Here is an 18972-nt window from a genome sequence, read left to right as displayed (position 1 = left end):
AGGTGTAAACTTGCATCGGGTTTCGTCGTTGACTCCTACGGATGCCTGAAGGAAAGTTGCTGACAGGCAGTCAGTGAAGAGTGTCCGGTGGATCCCAAGGATGGGATCAAGAAGGAAGGATACCTGCAAGCAGAAGGGACAGAGTCTAGGTCACCAGCCAGGAGCCGGGAAGGAACCAGGAAGGAACCAGGCGATGTTGTGACGAGGCAGGTGAAGAGGTGAAGCTTGTCGCAGCAGCCACGGGTACCAGGAGGAGTCGAGGACGACCAGGACCAGGAGGTGAGCTGTCCCACGAAGGCTCTTGCTGTCGGCGGCGTCGAAGTCGAGTCAGGACCCAACAAGCCTTGGCAAGCGGAACCCACGCAGGATGGAGGACTTGCTTCTGGTGCAGACCATGAAGGTCTGGGATGCTTCTCTTTCACAGAGGAGCGGGTGCCAGTCTGGAGGAGCCGGACCAGCAAGGTGAAAACAAAGGTTTGTCGTCGCAGAGGTCACTAGCCAACGGGCCAGCAACCGGACAACACGTTGAGCAACTCAGGTGCAGAAGGGCCCCACGCAGAACACGTGAAGTGTGGGGATCTGGTCTTCTTTGCAGATGGTGCTCGGGATGGGGGCTTCTCAATTCCCCAAGCACAGCCTCGAGGGAGCCTCGGAAGTCGCGCTAGTCAGGTACTAGCCACTTTTCCCAAGTCGCCGGTCCCATGTCCTTCGTCGCCTCCACGGGTCTCAGCTTCGCTGCAGATGTGGATCTGGGTCAGAGGTGTCTGGAAGTCTCGGCGCTGTTCAGTCTCTGCAGTCGTCCCTCGTAGGATCAGTCGCAAAGCAAGCAGCGGTCGCTGGATGGTGCCTGGTTGCCCAGGGTGGTCACTCCTTGGCCACAAGGGAGATTTCTTCAGTCTTCTTCCTGAGGTCGAACGTCGAAGGTCCAGAGTTTCTGTTCAAGTTGCAGATTCAGGTTAATCTAATTTAGCAGGGCTCAGCTACCTACTCATATACTGGGCTAGTGGGCTGGGCTACCTGCAAGGTCCCTCCTATGGTTGGGACCAGGAAGGGGAGTGGTTACACCCCCTTTCCTTGGTCCAGTTTCGCGCCAGAGCTGGGGCTGGAGTGCCCCAGCGCCGGTTTGAACTGGACTATGCATGGAGCACCTTGTGTGCCCCAGGCATGTCTCATTCCTTTCAGCCCTCCCTGCCCCAATACACTAAAGTCTGTCTGGGGAGGTGCTAGCACCTCCCCAAGCAGGAAACCTATTGTCCAGGCCTCCCTGGCTGGGAGGGCTCCCAGTGCAGGAGGTCAGACTCGTGTCTGTGGCAGCAGCATCCATTTTGTGATGCTGAGGCTTTGGTCAGAGTTAAACAGCAAAGTAGGATTTTAACATGTCTCTCCCTCTAGAAGGGAGGAATAATATCCTCATCACCAGAAATGGTATGGGGGTATTATTCCAAAGTGTTAGACACCTTACACGACATGTTTTGATAAAGCCAAACCATAGTTACCATAACCGTTTAAGATTATAAGGCACTTTAAGAGTATATGGTAGGCGATATCATAGAACAGCTATAAGGACATGGTTCCGAAAGCTGCAGACAGGCTCAGCTCATGCAGAGAGCACCATCTCACATGTTACCAAGCACTCTGCCTCCAGGATTGTTAAGGCCTGCCATAGGAGTGGCTCACAGGTACACATGTGTCTATTTTAAGGGTAGATATAGGTATACTATATCTAAGCAAGGGGTGATTACACCACCTTGTCCCAGCTGAGTGATCAGCCAGTTGTGTCTGATTGGAAGGCCAGGCCAGGGGTGGCATAATACATGCTGCAGCCCCTGGGAGGCCTAGGGTACACCTATGCCCTGGGTACCTAGGGTACACTGTACAGGGTCCAATAAGGTGATCCTTACCAATTGGGTATGTACCTAGGGTACATGGAGTCCATTTTAAAGAGAGAGCAGACAGCCTGAGACCCTGAATGGCAGGATCTCAGGCCAACTAAGTCGAAAAACCTGCTAGACACTAGGCAAAAAGTTGGGAGTAACCATAGTCAGATATTCACCTTCCTACACAACACCCCCCCAAACGAAAGGAGATAAGGCTGTCCTTGACCAGGTAAGCCTATATTGCCTAAGTGGCCATATAAGGAAGAACCAGCACTGGCATGGTTACCCCCTGTCTCATGGTCCACTAAGCAATCCCTCACCCTAAAGGTATCATAGGGTCTCCACCATAGGGAATCTCTACCTTTGGTGTGTCTTTGCAAAGTAAAAGGCTGGTGTTGAGATGGAGTACTGAAGTGAGTGTCCTCAAAGTGAGGCCTCAGCTTCCTCCAATCATCCTCCACCATGGATGCCTTTCTTTCTTTAACTGAGCTGCACTGTGCTCTCAGGGTCAGCCTCTGGCTACCTAAAGCTGGAGGCTGGGTCCCTTTGGTGGGCTTAATGGAGGGACAGGTCAGGTTTGGGGCCCTAAGGTCCCAGGTTTGCCTGTGCCCAACAGAATCCCTCTGGGGGAGGTCCCTAACTACCTGTAAAGGAGATCCCTTAGGAATGTTTTTAACCATCACCTGGCTAGGGCTACTAGCCAGGCAATCCTCATTCTTTTGATGGGGGGGTTCTTGTGGACAGGGGCCCTCTTGGGGCCCACCGGCCTCCCTGACCTCTGCAGCCCTGGGCTGACTGAGGCAGGGTAGAGACAGGCAGGCTACCTGCACCAGGGGAGCCGCTTTTGACTGACCAGGAGAGCTGCACACAGCCGGGCTTGGCTCCGCCGACCTTCGTTGTGGTGTTGAGAGGGCCGGGCTTTGCTCCGCTGGTGGCCTGGCCGGGCTTGGCTCCGCCGGGCCACGTAGACTACAACCCCCAGCAGCCCCTTGCGGCAAGGACGCCGCCGCGCAGGCAAACAGGAAGCGCCTGGGGCGCATAAAGGATCCCTTGCGACGGAGAACTGCGGGAGCTGCTTTTGACTGACCAGGAGAGCTGCACACGGCCGGACTTGGCTCCGCCGACCTTCGTTGTGGTGTTGAGAGGGCCGGGCTTTGCTCCACTGGTGGCCTGGCCGGGCTTGGCTCCGCCGGGCCACGTAGACTACAACCCCCAGCAGCCCCTTGCGGCAAGGACGCCGCCGCGCAGGCAAACAGGAAGCGCCTGGGGCGCATAAAGGATCACTTGCTCCCTCGTCGCGCGGGCACGCCCGGGAGAAGCCCGGGACAAGGGCGGGGCCGTCTGTGGCCGTCAGAGGCCATAGGAGGCTGGGCTGGGCCACGGACTTTGGCTCGCATTACTCGTATCCTGGTCTTTTAGTAAGACACTACTTTTAATATTGGTTATTATCTTTTGATGGGGAGGTTCTTGTGGACAGGGGCCCTCTTGGGGTCCACTGGCCTCCCTGACCTCTGCAGCCCTGGGCTGACTGAGGCAGGGTAGAGAGAGGCAGGCTACCTGCACCAGACTGGGTCCCACCTTGGAAGGGTCCACTGACATCAGAGGCTCTGCCAGGCCAGGCCTGGCTACCTCTGGGGCAGTTCCTTCACAAGGGGTGAGGTCAGATCCCCGAGGAGGCTGACCTTTTCCTAATGTCTGGGGAGAGGGAGACTTTTCTTCCTCCCCACTACTCTCTGTTTGTGTGGAGTGATCCATAGTTTCAGGCTTCACTACACCTATGTCAGTCTGAGTATGGGCTGAGACCTTTACAGCCTTGCCAACCTTTCCAGGGAGGCACTCAGTTTGGGTTTGAGCTGTGACTGTCACAGCTCTGCCAATCTCTACAGGGAAGTCTGTCTTTGCCTGGGCTGTGGCTACCACTGCCCTTCCAACCTTTTCAGGGAGGAAATCTACTTGGACAGGGGTTGTGGCTGGCACAACCCCACTACCCTTTTGTGAAAGGCCTATCATTTTAGAATGGGTGTCTTGTTCAACTCCAGCCCAAGCTGAGAGTTCCAAGTCATTCCCCAGTAAGCAGTCTACAGGCAAGGTTGGGGACACTGCCACCTTTTAGGGCCAGTGACACCTCCCCAGCTGAGACATACCTCTGCCATGGGATGACTGTTCTGTTTGCCATCAATGTTAGTTACCTGGTATGAGAACCCAGGCAAAAGCTGCTCAGAGGGAACTAGTCTGTGAGTCACCATAGTGATGCTAGCTCCAGTGTCTCTGTAGGCCTCAGCTTTTCTACCATTGATGTAGGGTTCCTGTCTGTACCTACCCAAAGTGTTGGGACAGGCAGTGAAGTTGGCAAACCCCATGCCACCATCACAGACAAGAGTAGCTGCTGCAGGGGACTTGGCTAAGCCAGGGTCCACCTGTGTTCCCCAAGAAAACCCAACCAAATTTTTGGGGGCACTCCCACCACCTGGGGGATTACTGCTGATAGTAATAGGTGGTGTTACATGAGTAATTGGAGGAACAGTTTTGTTTTTAGCCTTTGGGCAACTGCTGTCAGTTTTCCAATGCCCAGGAACTTTACATTCATGGCAGTAAGGCTTTTTAACTGTGGTTGTGGAGGGAGCTTGGGACCCACCACCCTGTGTGGAGTTTTGGGGCCCTGAGGAAGATTTCTCTTTTGTTTTATCCCCACCCTTCTCTTGAGGCTTGGTGGTATCTTTCTTTTGGTCACCAACCTGATTTTTAGGCCTAATCCTGGTCCTGACCCATTTATCTGCCCTCTCTCCCAATTCTTGGGGAGAGGTCAAATCTGAGTCTACCAGGTGTTGATGGAGAAGCTGGTTTTGACAATTATTAAGGATCTGCTCCCTCATAATCAAGTTGTACAATTCTGTATAGTCCTGCAGCTTGCTGCCATTTAACCAACCTTCCAAAGCCTTAGTGGCACAATCCACAAAATCAGACCAGTCCTGTGTCTGTGTCTTCTGGGTGTCTCTGAACAACAACCTATATTGCTCAGTGGTTAAGCCAAACCCATCTATCAGAGCACTCTTCAGGACTTTGTAATTGTCAGCATCCTCATCACTAACTGTGAGGAGCTTGTCTCTACCTTTGTCAGAAAAGGAGAGCCACAAGATAGCTGCCCACTGACTCTGGGGTACCTGCTGTACTGTGCAGGCCCTCTCCAAAGCAGTCATCCACTTGTGGATGTCATCCCCATTCTGATATGGGGGGACTATCTTGCTTAGGTTTCTATGGTCATAAGACCTATCCCTATCTTTAGGAATGTTGCTGCCACCAGTGGGTCCTAGCCCACTTAACTTTTGCTCCCTGGCCAGAGCAAGTCTCTCTTTGGCAAGGGCAAGTTCTTCCCTTTCAATCCTCAGATTGACTTCCCTCATTCTGGCCTGATGCTCTTTTCTCTGTGGAGAAGTCATTCCCCTGTGAGAAGAGGCATTGGAGCTATTAGAGACATAGGGGTGGATAGATTCCCTTGAAGGGGATCGTTCTCTCCTGCTTCTCTGGTTAAGTCCACTTGAGGGTCTGAATGGGGGGACCCCAGTCAGACTCCCATGTAGGCTTAAGTTAGCCTGGCTAAATCTCCCAACTTTGACCTGGCTGTCTACCTCATCTTCTGAAGTCCCTTCTGACTCATTTGTAGTGGGTAGACCCTCACCTGTACCTAGGGTACTAACCTGGGAGGCTCTCTGAGCATCATACTCCTCTAAGATCTCCACTAGTTGAATGAGGGTAGGGTTTGAACCCTGTTTTAACTTTCTGGAGGTACACAATTGTCTCATCTCCTAAAAAGTTAGGGTATCATATCTAGAGGGGATCTTTCTAGGATCTACCCCTCCTGAGAGAGAATCAACCTGATCTCCTCTCAGAGACATGATCTAGTGAGGGTGTGGTGTGTGCACCTACCTACACTAGTTGTATCTATTAAACCTCTCTAGTAGTTGTAGTCAGGGTGTGCTAGGCCCTTCAACCTACAACAACTAAGTCCAGTAGGACTTAAGTATTTATAATCTATGTTATATGTACCTAACAATATCTGTGTGATCTTTCAATTTAGTATCTCAAGATTACAATGGTATTAACAACAGCAAGCTCAGATCCCACCGCTGCCACCAATGTGAGAAGTTGGCCTGATATATGATGTCACTAATTCTAGTGTACACCCTGTATCAGTCCAAACAACCCTTATGGTGATTGGTTGTAAAGTCAACCTTATAGACCAGCTATCCTAGTGGTAGCATGGACAAGAGCAGTCTTAGGCTAAACTCTGAATGGCATGTGAAGCCAGCTGTTATACCCTATGTAATCCCTTGAATACCAAATGAAAGGACACCACAACAGATATATATAAAAATAGAATGTATTTATTCTAGTCAAACCCTCAGCACTCTTTATGAGATTCGAGGTAAGTACAACACAGTCTTAATTAGGCATACATTAAGTCACACAGGTAAGTAATACAGTTAGGCCCTAGGGGCCACGCAAACCATATACTAAGTAAGTGGTATAAGAGCCACTGTCACGAACACAGGATAGGCCTAGGGAATCGCTGGGGCTACACTATACTACTAAAGGTTAGGAAGTGGGAGGCCCACGGGATTCAGGTGCAGAGTGGAAACACTCACACGTAATGCGTAAAAGTCGATAGAAATGGAAGTTGTTAGAAATTAACAGTTTTAGGACACTTCTGGTATAGCTAGGAAGTCGAGACTCGGAAACTAGACCCTTGGATAGTCAATACCCTTGTGAGCACCGAAGTACTCAAGTTACCTAGCCCACGGGCTGCGGGTGCATAGGTGTGAACTTGCGTCGGGTTTCGTCGTTGACTCCTATGGATGCCTGAAGGAAAGTTGCTGACAGGCAGTCAGTGAAGAGTGTCCGGTGGATCCCAAGGATGGGATCAAGAAGGAAGGATACCTGCAAGCAGAAGGGACAGAGTCTAGGTCACCAGCCAGGAGCCGGGAAGGAACCAGGCGATGTCGTGAAGATGCAGGTGAAGAGGTGAAGCTTGTCGCAGCAGCCACGGGTACCAGGAGGCGTCGAGGACGACCAGGACCAGGAGGTGAGCTGTCCCACGAAGGCTCTTGCTGTCGGCGGCGTCGAAGTCGAGTGTGGACCCAACAATCCTTGGCAAGCGGAACCCACGCAGGATGGAGGACTTGCTTCTCTTTCACAGAGGAGCGGGTGCCAGTCTGGAGGAGCCGGACCAGCAAGGTGAAAACAAAGGTTCGTCGTCGCAGAGGTCATTAACCAACGGGCCAGCAACCGGACAACACGTCGAGCAACTCAGGTGCAGAAGGGCCCCACGCAGAACACGTGAAGTGTGGGGAGCTGGTCTTCTTTGCAGATGGTGCTCGGGATGGGGGCTTCTCAATTCCCCAAGCACAGCCTCGAGGGAGCCTCGGAAATCGCGCTAGTCAGGTACTAGCCACTTTTCCTAAGTCGCCGGTCCCACGTCCCTCGTCGCCTCCACGGGTCTCAGCTTCGCTGCAGATGTGGATCTTGGTCAGAGGTGTCTGGAAGTCTCGGCGCTGGTCAGTCTCTGCAGTCGTCCCTCGTAGGATCAGTCGCAAAGCAAGCAGCGGTCGCTGGATGGTGCCTGGTTGCCCAGGGTGGTCACTCCTTGGCCAAAAGGGAGATTTCTTCAGTCTTCTTCCTGAGGTCGAACGTCGAAGGTCCAGAGTTTCTGTTCAAGTTGCAGATTCAGGTTAATCTAATTTAGCAGGGCTCAGCTACCTACTCATATACTGGGCTAGTGGGCTGGGCTACCTGCAAGGTCCCTCCTATGGTTGGGACCAGGAAGGGGAGTGGTTACACCCCCTTTCCTTTGTCCAGTTTCGCGCCAGAGCTGGGGCTGGAGTGCCCCAGCGCCGGTTTGAACTGGACTATGCATGGAGCACCTTGTGTGCCCCAGGCATGTCTCATTCCTTTCAGCCCTCCCTGCCCCAATACACTAAAGTCTGTATGGGGAGGTGCTAGCACCTCCCCAAGCAGGAAACCTATTGTCCAGGCCTCCCTGGCTGGGAGGGCTCCCAGCTGCAGGAGGTCAGACTCGTGTCTGTGGCAGCAGCATCCATTTTGTGATGCTGAGGCTTTGGTCAGAGTTAAACAGCAAAGTAGGATTTTAACATGTCTCTCCCTCTAGAAGGGAGGAATAATATCCTCATCACCAGAAATGGTATGGGGGTATTCCAAAGTGTTAGACACCTTACACAACATGTTTTGATAAAGCCAAACCATAGTTACCATAACCGTTTAAGATTATAAGGCACTTTAAGAGTATATGGTAGGCGATATCATAGAACAGCTATAAGGACATGGTTCCGAAAGCTGCAGACAGGCTCAGCTCATGCAGAGAACACCATCTCACATGTTACCAAGCACTCTGCCTCCAGGATTGTTAAGGCCTGCCATAGGAGTGGCTCACAGGTACACATGTGTCTATTTTAAGGGTAGATATAGGTATACTATATCTAAGCAAGGGGTGATTACATGACCTTGTCCCAGCTGAGTGATCAGCCAGTTGTGTCTGATTGGAAGACCAGGCCAGGGGTGGCATAATACATGCTGCAGCCCCTGGGAGGCCTAGGGTACACCTATGCCCTGGGTACCTAGGGTACACTGTACAGGGTCCAATAAGGTGATCCTTACCAATTGGGTATGTACCTAGGGTACATGGAGTCCATTTTAAAGAGCGAGCAGACAGCCTGAGACCCTGAATGGCAGGATCTCAGGCCAACTAAGTCGAAAAACCAGCTAGACACTAGGCAAAAAGTTGGGGGTAACCATAGTCAGATATTCACCTTCCTACATGCCTATCATGAACAGCAAGTGTACGGACCACAAAAGCAGAAGGAGGAGTGAACTGACGGTTACCACCACTCAATTTTAATCTCTATTTTAACAGAAAGTTTCAGTTATGGTCTGCCTAATTAAACGCAAACAATGTCTCTATCCGTGTACAAACTTCCAGAATTCAACTTCAACTGAGTGAATTAAATATTTACCAATTATGAAAAAAATTTAAATAAAGAAAAAACAAACATTTTCTTTCAACTTTTAATAAAAACAAAAAGGTAATGGCTTGGACAGACGTGGAGTCTGAAATTAAATACACTTTTGCTTTAAAACAGACCAATAGTTAACACCACAGCCCCAGGTGGCAGATAGATAGCATGTAATGAAGTAGACTGTGGAAATCAACTGAGAAACTAAGCAACTCTGTCCTCTCAGAGCCAGTGGAGTTGAAGCAGAGTTTTTACTGATTTAATATAGATGCACATTATGAGGAAGTGGTATTACAGGTACCATTTATTTATTAGGAGAGGAGTATTAAATTACTAAAGATTCAAGTCACGCCTGTGAGCAGCTGTGTAATTATGCAGTTTCATTTGTCAAGGAAGCTGAATTTATATTAATTGTTGATGTCCCTATGAAGGCAGCCCTTAATTTGAGAGATACAAAACGTAACTTGCTATTGACTAAGGGCCTCATGTACGTAGCCCAATACCGGTCGGTAACGGCCGATTTTCGGTAATTATACCATTACCGACCGGTATTTAGGCTGTTGACATGTAGGGGGCTCATTTCTGTAATCGGTAATTTACCGAATCGGTAAAATTACCGAATCGGTAATTTTACCGATTCGGTAAATACCGAATACAGTAATGAGATGTAGGGGGACTGTGTGGTGGGTGTGGGGATTCGTTATTTACCACCAACTAATAGTTGGTGGTAAATGACGAATAGGTGTGTAAATGCATTATTGTGCACTGTGAAGTGTGCAATGTGGCAGACATACATGCCCCTAGGGCATGTATGTGCGCCACATGTGCACACATGGAAGAATCAGGGGTGCAACAGGGTGTCAATGTGACACCCTGCCACCCTTGAATGTGCTCCCCCCATTACCGAATCGGTATTTACCGATTCGGTAATGAGGCATACCTTCCCATTGATTCAATCAATGGGAAGGTATGCCTCATAACCGAATCGGTAAATACCGATTCGGTAATTACCGACTTACTCCGATTCGGTATCATTTACCGAATTTTTACCTACATACACTTTACCGATTCTTAAATACCGAATCGGTAAGATTCGGTATTTAAGAATCGGTAAAGTGTATGCCACCTACATATGGCCCTAGATAACTGGAATTTAACTCAATGGATTGGAGTTATTCAGTTTTAACTTGTTTTCTTTTATAACACGCCATTGATACCATCACAAAATCCTTAATCTGCTATGTGATTTTTTTATATAGTTAAAATCAAGGGTGGGCAATATAATTCCCACAGGTTAGGTTATTAACATTGGTGATCAATTAGTTGCTGACCCCCCCCCCCCCCCCCCCATCATGGTGTACTACATTTCTATCTTGTAATTATCATATTTTGCCCGTAACGTTCTATTCTCTCTAGTACAAAGCTTCTTGGGATGAATTTAAAAAAATGTAAATGTACTACTTGATGGATACATTATACCATAAGGCAATATTTACGTTTCCTTTTTTGCACTTGGTTCTTTGAAAGAATCATCTCACCTGCTAGAGATCGTCAACCATTGTGCCTCCTGTTTTGCCAGCTGGTCTTTAAGATGTAGGGGCGCATCCTTATATTTCCAAAGCCACTAACGTACTCAAGCATGTTGTGTTGTTTGGTTTAGTTCATAAAGCCCTAAATCACAAAGTACCTTCAAACTGCAAGCCTAGAACTTCCTGGAGAACACCCTTAGAGTGACATACGGCAGGGACGACCCTTCGCTGTCCACAAATAGCAATTTCTGGCAGGGAAGGGGGTAGAGAGGATACATGCAAAAACCGCCCCTAAACCTAATCAACAAGGTATTGACTGATGCCAGCATTTGTATGTTTTTGGGGTGATATAAATTAAGTGCTGTGACCTCTGGTAAACGAAGCACCTTTGGTGGCGAATTTTTGTTCATGAATTTGAATGTTTGGCATGATGGGAGCACAAGCTCAGTATCTGCCTGGGTGCTAGAAGTGTCCCCGAGGCTCACTTGCACATTAGTCGGATCCAGAAACTGAAAAGATTCTACATGTTCTTTGCATGATCTCTTGTGTTTGAGGGTCTACTCTCCAACATTATCTGGAAGCCAGCCACAGCCCTCTCAGAGCCTTATGATTTGCCAAACTTCCTATCCCTAAGGAGTGGTTAGAAATGTTTTGCTAGCAACATTGCCTCTAGAGTTAGAATCTTGTTTTCACTTCAATAGGTGTATTAATTTATACAGTGTGTTTATGGTATTTTTCCTAATGATACCCAACATCCCCCGGGGAGACTGCGGGCCATCTCTGGACTAAGGGGAAAATATGGCTTAAGCCCCCTAGCATGGCTCATGTACTAGCTACATACCAGCACTGAGGAGGTGAGCAGTGAAGCCGGGTGCGGCGACTTGGTCCCTGCACTGGGAGACGCAGCCGAAACCTGCAGCGGAGGTGCCACAAAATGAAGAGAGAGTCCGGGGGGTTCAAAGTGCAGCCACTGAGATGCAGATGGGCCCGGGACCTACTGCAGCACACCTTGATTGGAGAGTTACCACCTCCAGCGACCTGGCTTTGATTATCCAGTCGTTCAGGCAAGAGAAAATTGGGATGCCTAACTTTTGGAGGTAAGCTGCAACCATCATTAGTCACCTTCATGAAGGCTCGAGGCACCAATGTTAAGCCAAATGGGAGGACTACAAATTGGTAGTGTGTAGAACCCACCACCACAAATTGCAAGTACTTCTGATGCAGCCGCAGGATAGGGAAATGGAGGTATGCATCCTGCAGCCCGAGTGACACCATCCAATGCCAGCAACATGTAGCTACAATCAGAGTTTTGAACTTTTCCTTGTTGAGTTGAAGATTCAAATCTCTGAGGTATAGCATCATACTGAGACCGCCGACCGTTTTGGGGACAAGAGAGAAACATCCTTGGCACCCTTTGCTGTTCCTGCACTAACCCCACAGCTCCTTTCCGTAGGGCTGTTGCCACTTCTCTTTGCAGAATGGCGAGGTGATCCAGAAAATGAGAGAAAAGCTGAGGGGGTCAGAGGGCAGAGCCTAAAGGAAGAGAAGGTGTAACCTCTATGATCTGTGGGACCCACTAGTTCAAAGGAATTGACTTTCAGGATAGTAGAAAGTAGGACACCCATCCTCCCAAAACTGAGTTTGGTGAATCAAACTAGGTCTGCTTGCCTAATGGTGCAGGGCAGGAGGTGAAGTAGAAGGATTGCTGGGTGGATCCTCAACCGTTTTTTCTGGCTCTTCCTCTATACTGTACAATCAGATTTTGCTGGTGCTGAGATTTTGGCTCACATGGTTGATACTGGTGAAAGGAGAATCCTCTCAAATGTCAACAAAAAACCCCAAAAAAGGTATTAACTAGAGTCCCAAAGAACATGCTGTCCCTTTACTAGTTTTAAAATGCTCCAGCAACAAATCCGCCTCAGAAACAGGCATGTGCCATCAAACAGTAGATCCATTAAATTAGCTTGGACATCAGAAGAGAAGAAACAAGTTACTTACCTGTAACTATAGTTCTCCAGTATTGGGAGCTTTCATTGATTCACATGCTTGAATCATTCCCCATCGTCATGATGGGAGTCCCCTGTACTTAAAATAGTAGTAATAAACTTAGTAGGAGTAATAGTACACTGATAGGTATAGACTAGAAAGGCCTAGGCCTCTTGGTTTATTAACCTATCATGGTCATTATTAAAGAAAAGCTAAGGTTTTGCCCCAACCAATCAGCATCAGTCACCCTCTAGAACCCTCCGGAGAGAAGGTCAGCACCTCAGATTTTCGAGCACAAGTGCTAACATAATTATGCCATAGAAAGAAGGAGAGACTCCCCTGGGGAGGAGGGTGGGTTGCATGTGAATCAATCAAAGCTTCTAATACTGGAGAACTATAGTTACAGGTCATTAACTTGTTTCTTACTCCAGTATTGGAACTTTCATAGCTTCACATGCTTGAATCAGAATAGCAAGCAGTTGGTAGCACATTAACCATAGTCTTTAAAGCTTAACTGGAATATATATTCGTAAGACCAGCAAGCAGTCATCCAATGATATAAAGAGATGCCATAACGGTAACATTTAACAAAAATTCCTTTAGACTGCAAAATAGTAAACGGTTAAACATATGGAAATGTGATACAGAAGAAGAGGTGGGATGGTAGACACGGGTGGCTCACCTTAGTGGAACATATGACGATGTACTGCTGTACCATTTAGGATTCCTGAGTCCAGGCAGTAGTGCTGGGTAAATACGTGTCTACTCTTCCATGTTGCTGCCCGGCAAATCTCTGGAAGCGACACTCCCTCAAATAAAGCTGTAGACGTCGACACCGCCCTCGTGGAATGGGTTTGGACACTTGCAGATAGAGGTTTTCCTGCTTTGTGATGACAAAATGTTATGGCACTTGCAATCCAACTAGATAACACTGTATGCAACAAATAATTGAGATGTCTTGCGGAGAGATTGTCTTCTATGTAGATAAAATTTAAAGCAACGCCTGACATCCAATGAATGCAGAGCCCTCTCTGCCGATGTCATTGGATTCGGGAAGAAGGTTTTTAGTACCACCGGTTCTTTTAGGTGGAAATCAGAGGGAACCTTTGGAATGAACGTGGGATTTGTGTAGAGCAGAACTCCATCCATTTTGAATTGCAAGAAAGGTTCCTCTATTATAAAGGCCTGAATTTCACTGACCCTTCCGGCAGATGTCAAGGCAAGAAGTAAAGCCAATTTCCATGACAAACAAGTTACTTAGCTTCTGTAATGATGTATCTTTAAGAAACATTAGTAGTGATAGATTCCTTACCTTAGAATTACCTCCAGGCGTCAGGCTGGATCCGGAAAGTATTTGTCAGCAGTACCCCTGTGTGTCAGTAGGTTGCGTCGTACGGCTCCGTGTCCATCGTCGGAGTCGTGAACGCCTGGATGACGTCGCGGGCAGTACTTAGACGCCGCCCACGTGCGCTGACGTCAGTTCTGTACACAACTTTCTGCGGCAGGAACGCAGAGCCATGCAAGATACTGACTACTGGTGCCTTGAAACTAGGGCCTTGAAAGGGATGACCTTAACCCTAGAAATCAGTTCGCAGAACGGGGAGGATAGGTGGGGCGGTAAGGAATCTATCACTACTAATGTTTATTACAGATACATCGTTACCGAAGGTAAGTAACTTGTTCATCTGAAAGAAACACTTGGTGATAGATTCCTTATCTTAGAATAGATACCCCAGCAATACCAACCCCGGTGGTGGGTCTGCGAACCAAGATCACACCAGAAAGTCCTGGAGAACCGCATGGCCAAAAAAGCTGTCTCTCCGGACTTGGCTGTCCAGGCAATAATGTTTTGTAAATGTGTGCAGCGAGGTCCACGTAGCTGCCTGACAGATATCTTGCAGGGGCACACCCTGTCCCAATGCAGTAGTGGCTGCAATCGCTCGAGTGGAATGAGCACGCAGCCATACCGGAGGCTCTTTTTTAGCCAAAGAATAACAGGCTTTGATGCACAAGACAACCCAGTGGGAGATAGTCTTCTTGTGCACCGCCCGACCTTTCTTGGTGCCAACGTAGCCAACAAAGAGTTGGTCATCCACCCGGAACTGTTGTGTGCGGTGGAGGTAAAACGAAAGCGCACATTTTGGGTCCAGACGGTGGAATCTTTCTTCCTCTCTGGAAAGATGTGGAGGTGGGAAGAAAGTGGGCACGGTAACAGTCTGGCCAATATTAAAGGCCGTGACAACTTTTGGCAAAAAGGAAGGCAGGGGACTGAGCACCACCTTGTCCGGATGAATGGAAAGGAAAGGAGGCTTATAAGAAAGAGCCTGGAGTTCACTCGCCTAGCGGAGGTGATGGCAACCAGGTAGGCAGTCTTCAGAGTCAAAAGACGAAGAGGACAGTTGTGAAGAGGCTCGAAAGGAGCGCACATCAGATAAGTTAGAACTAGATTCAAGTTCCACTGTGGCATCACAAACAGAATAGGAGGGAAAAGGTGTGTAATGCCTTTGAGAAATCTATTTACACCAGGGGACTTGAAAAGAGAGGGCTGATCAGGTAGTCTGAGAAAGGCCGAAATGGCAGAAAGATAGGCTTTAATAGTGCCCAGAGCAGAGCCTTGCCAGGCCAAAGAAAGAAGGAACAAAAGGACCTCGGAAAGAGGGTCAGAAAGGGGATCCACAGCCCTTGCTGTACACCATGCCACAAATTTGTTCCACCTGCAGGCGTATACCACTTTAGTGGAGGGACGCCTGGCTGCCAGAATTACATCACAGACTTCAGGAGGCAAGTCAAAGGGAATCAACTTCCACCGCTCAATCTCCACGCAAGGAGGTGGAGACTGGACAGGTTCGGGTGCAGGACTGTCCCCTGTTGCTGTGACAGAAGATCCTCCCAAAGAGGCAGATGAATCGGGGGATCAACACTCATACTGAGTAGCTCGGGATACCAAACTCTTCAAGCCCAGTCTGGCGCCACAAGAATGACTTAGGCCCAGTCGCATCTGATCTTCTTCAGCACTCTGGGCAGAAGTGGTATTGGCGGAAAGGCGTACAATAGACCGCAACTCCACTCACGACTAAAGGCGTCCCCGAGCCAGTGCCGCCTTGGAAACTCCAACGCGCAGAACTGCTGACATTGCGCGTTCTCTTCGGTGGCGAATAGATCTAACCAAGGCTCTCCCCACTGCCGAAAGAGGCCTTGCGCCACGTCCAAGTGTAGACGCCATTCGTGATCCATCATGCACCGGCGGCTGAGTTCATCTGCTCTGGCGTTCAGAGAGCCCGCCAGATGTTGAACCACCAGGGTGATGCCCTGATGTTCCAGCCACGTCCAAAGGCGCAGAGCCTCCTGACAAAGGGTCCACGACCCCACCCCGCCCTGTTTGTTGCAATACCACATGGCGGTGGTGTTGTCTGTGAACACCTGCACCACACTTTCCCGGATAACGGGAAGGAATGCCTTCAGTGCAAGTCAGATCGCTCTCAGCTCCAAAAGGTTGATATGGAGCTGAGACTCCGCCGGAGACCAGAGGCCTCTGATCTCCGCCTCCTCCAAATGGTCCCCCCATCCCAGGAGGGACGCATCCGTCACTACTACGTGCTCCGGTTGGGGTAGGGAGAGGGATCTGCCGCTGACCCAATCGCGGTTCGTAAGCCACCACTGCAACTGCTTCGCAGTGCCCTCCGAGATCAAGACATGGTCGGACAGGTTGCCCCGATGCTGGGCCCACTGAAACTTCAGGTCCCACTGCAGAGCCCGCATTCGCCACCTGGTGTAATGCACTAATAGGATGCAGGAGGCCATCAGACCCAGAAGCCGCAGCACCAACCTGACCGAAACCAGGGATAGAGGCTGAAAAATGGGAATCAGAGCCTGAATATCCAGGACCCGCTGTTCCGGCGGATAGGCCCGGAACTGCGCCGAGTCCAGAACCGCTCCGATGAAGAGGAGCTTCTGGGAGGGACTCAAATGCGACTTCGGCACATTGACGGAGAACCCCAGCAAATGCAGGAGGTCGGCCGTAGTCTGGAGGTGGGAGACGACTTGCTGGGGCGAACCTGCCTTCAACAGCCAGTCGTCAAGATAGGGGAAGACTGGAACCCCTAATCTGCGCAGATGAGCTGCGACCACCGCCATCACTTTCGTGAACACCTGAGGGGCACTGGTGAGGCCGAAGGGGAGCACGGTGAACTGAAAATGCTCCTGACCCACAGTGAATCGCAGGTAACGCCGGTGGGTTGGCAGGACGGGGATGTGGAAATAAGCGTCCTGCAAGTCCAATGCTACCATCCAGTCTCCAGGGTCTAGGGCAGCCAGAACCTGAGCTAAGGTGAGCATCTTGACCCTCTCCTTCCGGAGGAAGGCGTTGACGCTCCTGAGGTCCAAGATAGGGCGTAGGTCCCCTTTGCCCTTCTTGGGAACCAGAAAGTAGTGGGAATAGCAACCACGACCTACTTCTGGACCAGGAACGCGCTTGACGGCCCCTTTGGCCAAGAGGGACGCAACTTCCACAGAAGATTCAAGTGATCCCCCGACATACGGTGGTACTGCGGTGGCATGGCTGGGGGGGTCGTCTCGAAGGGGAGGGAGTAGCCCCTTTGGACGATTTGCAGCACCCACCTGTCCGACGTGATGGAACGCCAGTGGAGCAGGTGATGGCGAACTCTGCCGCCCACTGGCATGGAATGGGCCTGAAAGCTCGGACTAGGAGGGCTTTGAGGCGGATGCTACCGGGGTGGATGTGGACTGACCGACACGTTGTTCCCCGGTACCGCCTCGGCGGAATTCACGTCCGCGGCCGCGTGCAGGTTGAGTCTGCGGCCGGTGGCTAGGCGGACGTGAGGGGGCGCCCCTTCCTTGGCCACAAAAGGGGCGAAAGGCGGAAGTTTGCGGTCGCGGTGCCGAGAGGCCCAAGGACTTGGCCGTAGCCTGGGAGTCCTTGAAGAGCGCCAGCGCACTATCCGCCTTCTCGCCAAAAAGGCGAGTGCCATCAAAGGGCATATCCATGAGGGTACTCTGTACATCCCTCCAGAAAGACGTGGACCGCAGCCAGGCGTGGCGACGGAGCGCCACCATGGTTGACATCGCCCTACCCAGCGAGTCCGTAGTGTCTAGTCCACATTGTATAGCATGTCGTGCTGCATCTCGCCCGTCAGCGAGAGACTGGGCGAGCCGTGTCCGGGCCTCCTCTGGACACAGGGGCAGCACGTCCTCCACCGTATCCCATAGAGAGTGGGAACAACGGTCCAAAAGGCAAGCGGTATTCAAGAACCGCAGGCCCAAACTAAGGGAAGAGAACAGTTTCTTTCCGAACTGTTCCAGCCTCTTGGATTCCCGATCCAGAGGAGCGGATGGGAATGAGGATTGGGAAGTAGAGGCCTGGATAACCAGACTCTCGGGCGTGGGGTGTTGGGACAGAAAACTGGGGTCGCCCGGAGCAGGGCGGTGGCGCCGGGCCACGTTCCGATCCACATGAGGTACTGTGGAGGGCTTGGACCAGGTGCCCTGCAGAACGTCCACTAGTGCCTCATTAAACTGCAGCAGAGGCTCCGAGGAGCTTGCTGACGGTTGAAGCACTTCAGTGAGGAGGTTAGTCCTCACGGCCACAGCAGGCAACTCCAGCCCAAGGGCGTAGGCCGCCTTGCGCAGCACCACTGAAAAAGCTGCACCTTCCTCCGAGGCCACAGTCGGAGGAGAGATGAGACCAGTGTCCGGGGAGGTGTCCAGACCACTGGCATCCCCCAGTTCGTCTGCCCAGTCCTGTGATAAATGGGCCTGCCTGCCCATGGGGTCCTCAGACCCCTCCCAGCTGCCCCCATCATCCGATTCCTGATAAACAGAGGGAATAACCGGAGCCGGGCGGTAGATGAAGTGTTCATCCATCGGCGTCCGATGCGGCGTCGGACGGCGCCGCAGCGGCGCCGGGCCCGGGCTCGGACCGGGGCTGAACCGGGGAATGGCGTAGTCCGGGGAACGGTGTCGGCGGAGGAGGTGTCGTGAGGTCGACCGGCACCGGCAGAGATTCAGGCCTGGATTCCTCGGGGACCTGCGGCGTCGGGACCAAAGTCGTTGACGGCACCGGGGCCGGAGCCGCCGGCTCGCGAGGTCGCCCAGTCGAGCCCGTGGGGCCCGAAGGCGTGCCGGCAGGCGTCGACGGTGGAGCCATTGCCGAGAGGAAGGCACTGATCTCCACCGGAGTCGTGTCAGTCCCAGGGACCGGCGGGTATGGGGACGGACGTGGCTCCGACGGAGCCGCGGGGGTGGGACCACCCTGACCCTCGTACGGGTCGCGAGACCGGCGAGGAGAGTCCGAAGAGCGGTGTCGCCTCTTGGACTTCTTTGAGTGCCCAATCAGTAACACTGGATGTTGACCCCATACGGAGCCCCAGTAGGGAAGTAGTTACACGCTCCAAAAGATCGCAAGTTTTGGTGGGGTTTTCAGAGTCGGGTGGATCGCAACGATCAACACGTGCCAGCAAACCTAGTCGAAAAGGGTCGACAAAGTCCAACAAAGTTAATAGCAAGAACCCTGAGAATACAGGATGCCCAACCTGTCAT

Source organism: Triturus cristatus, chromosome 1_1 (genome assembly GCF_964204655.1).
Source record: "Triturus cristatus chromosome 1_1, aTriCri1.1, whole genome shotgun sequence".
In the NCBI taxonomy this organism is placed as follows: domain Eukaryota; kingdom Metazoa; phylum Chordata; class Amphibia; order Caudata; family Salamandridae; genus Triturus; species Triturus cristatus.
The sequence above is the reverse complement of the archived record's forward strand: the minus strand, read 5'-3'. Positions refer to the sequence as shown.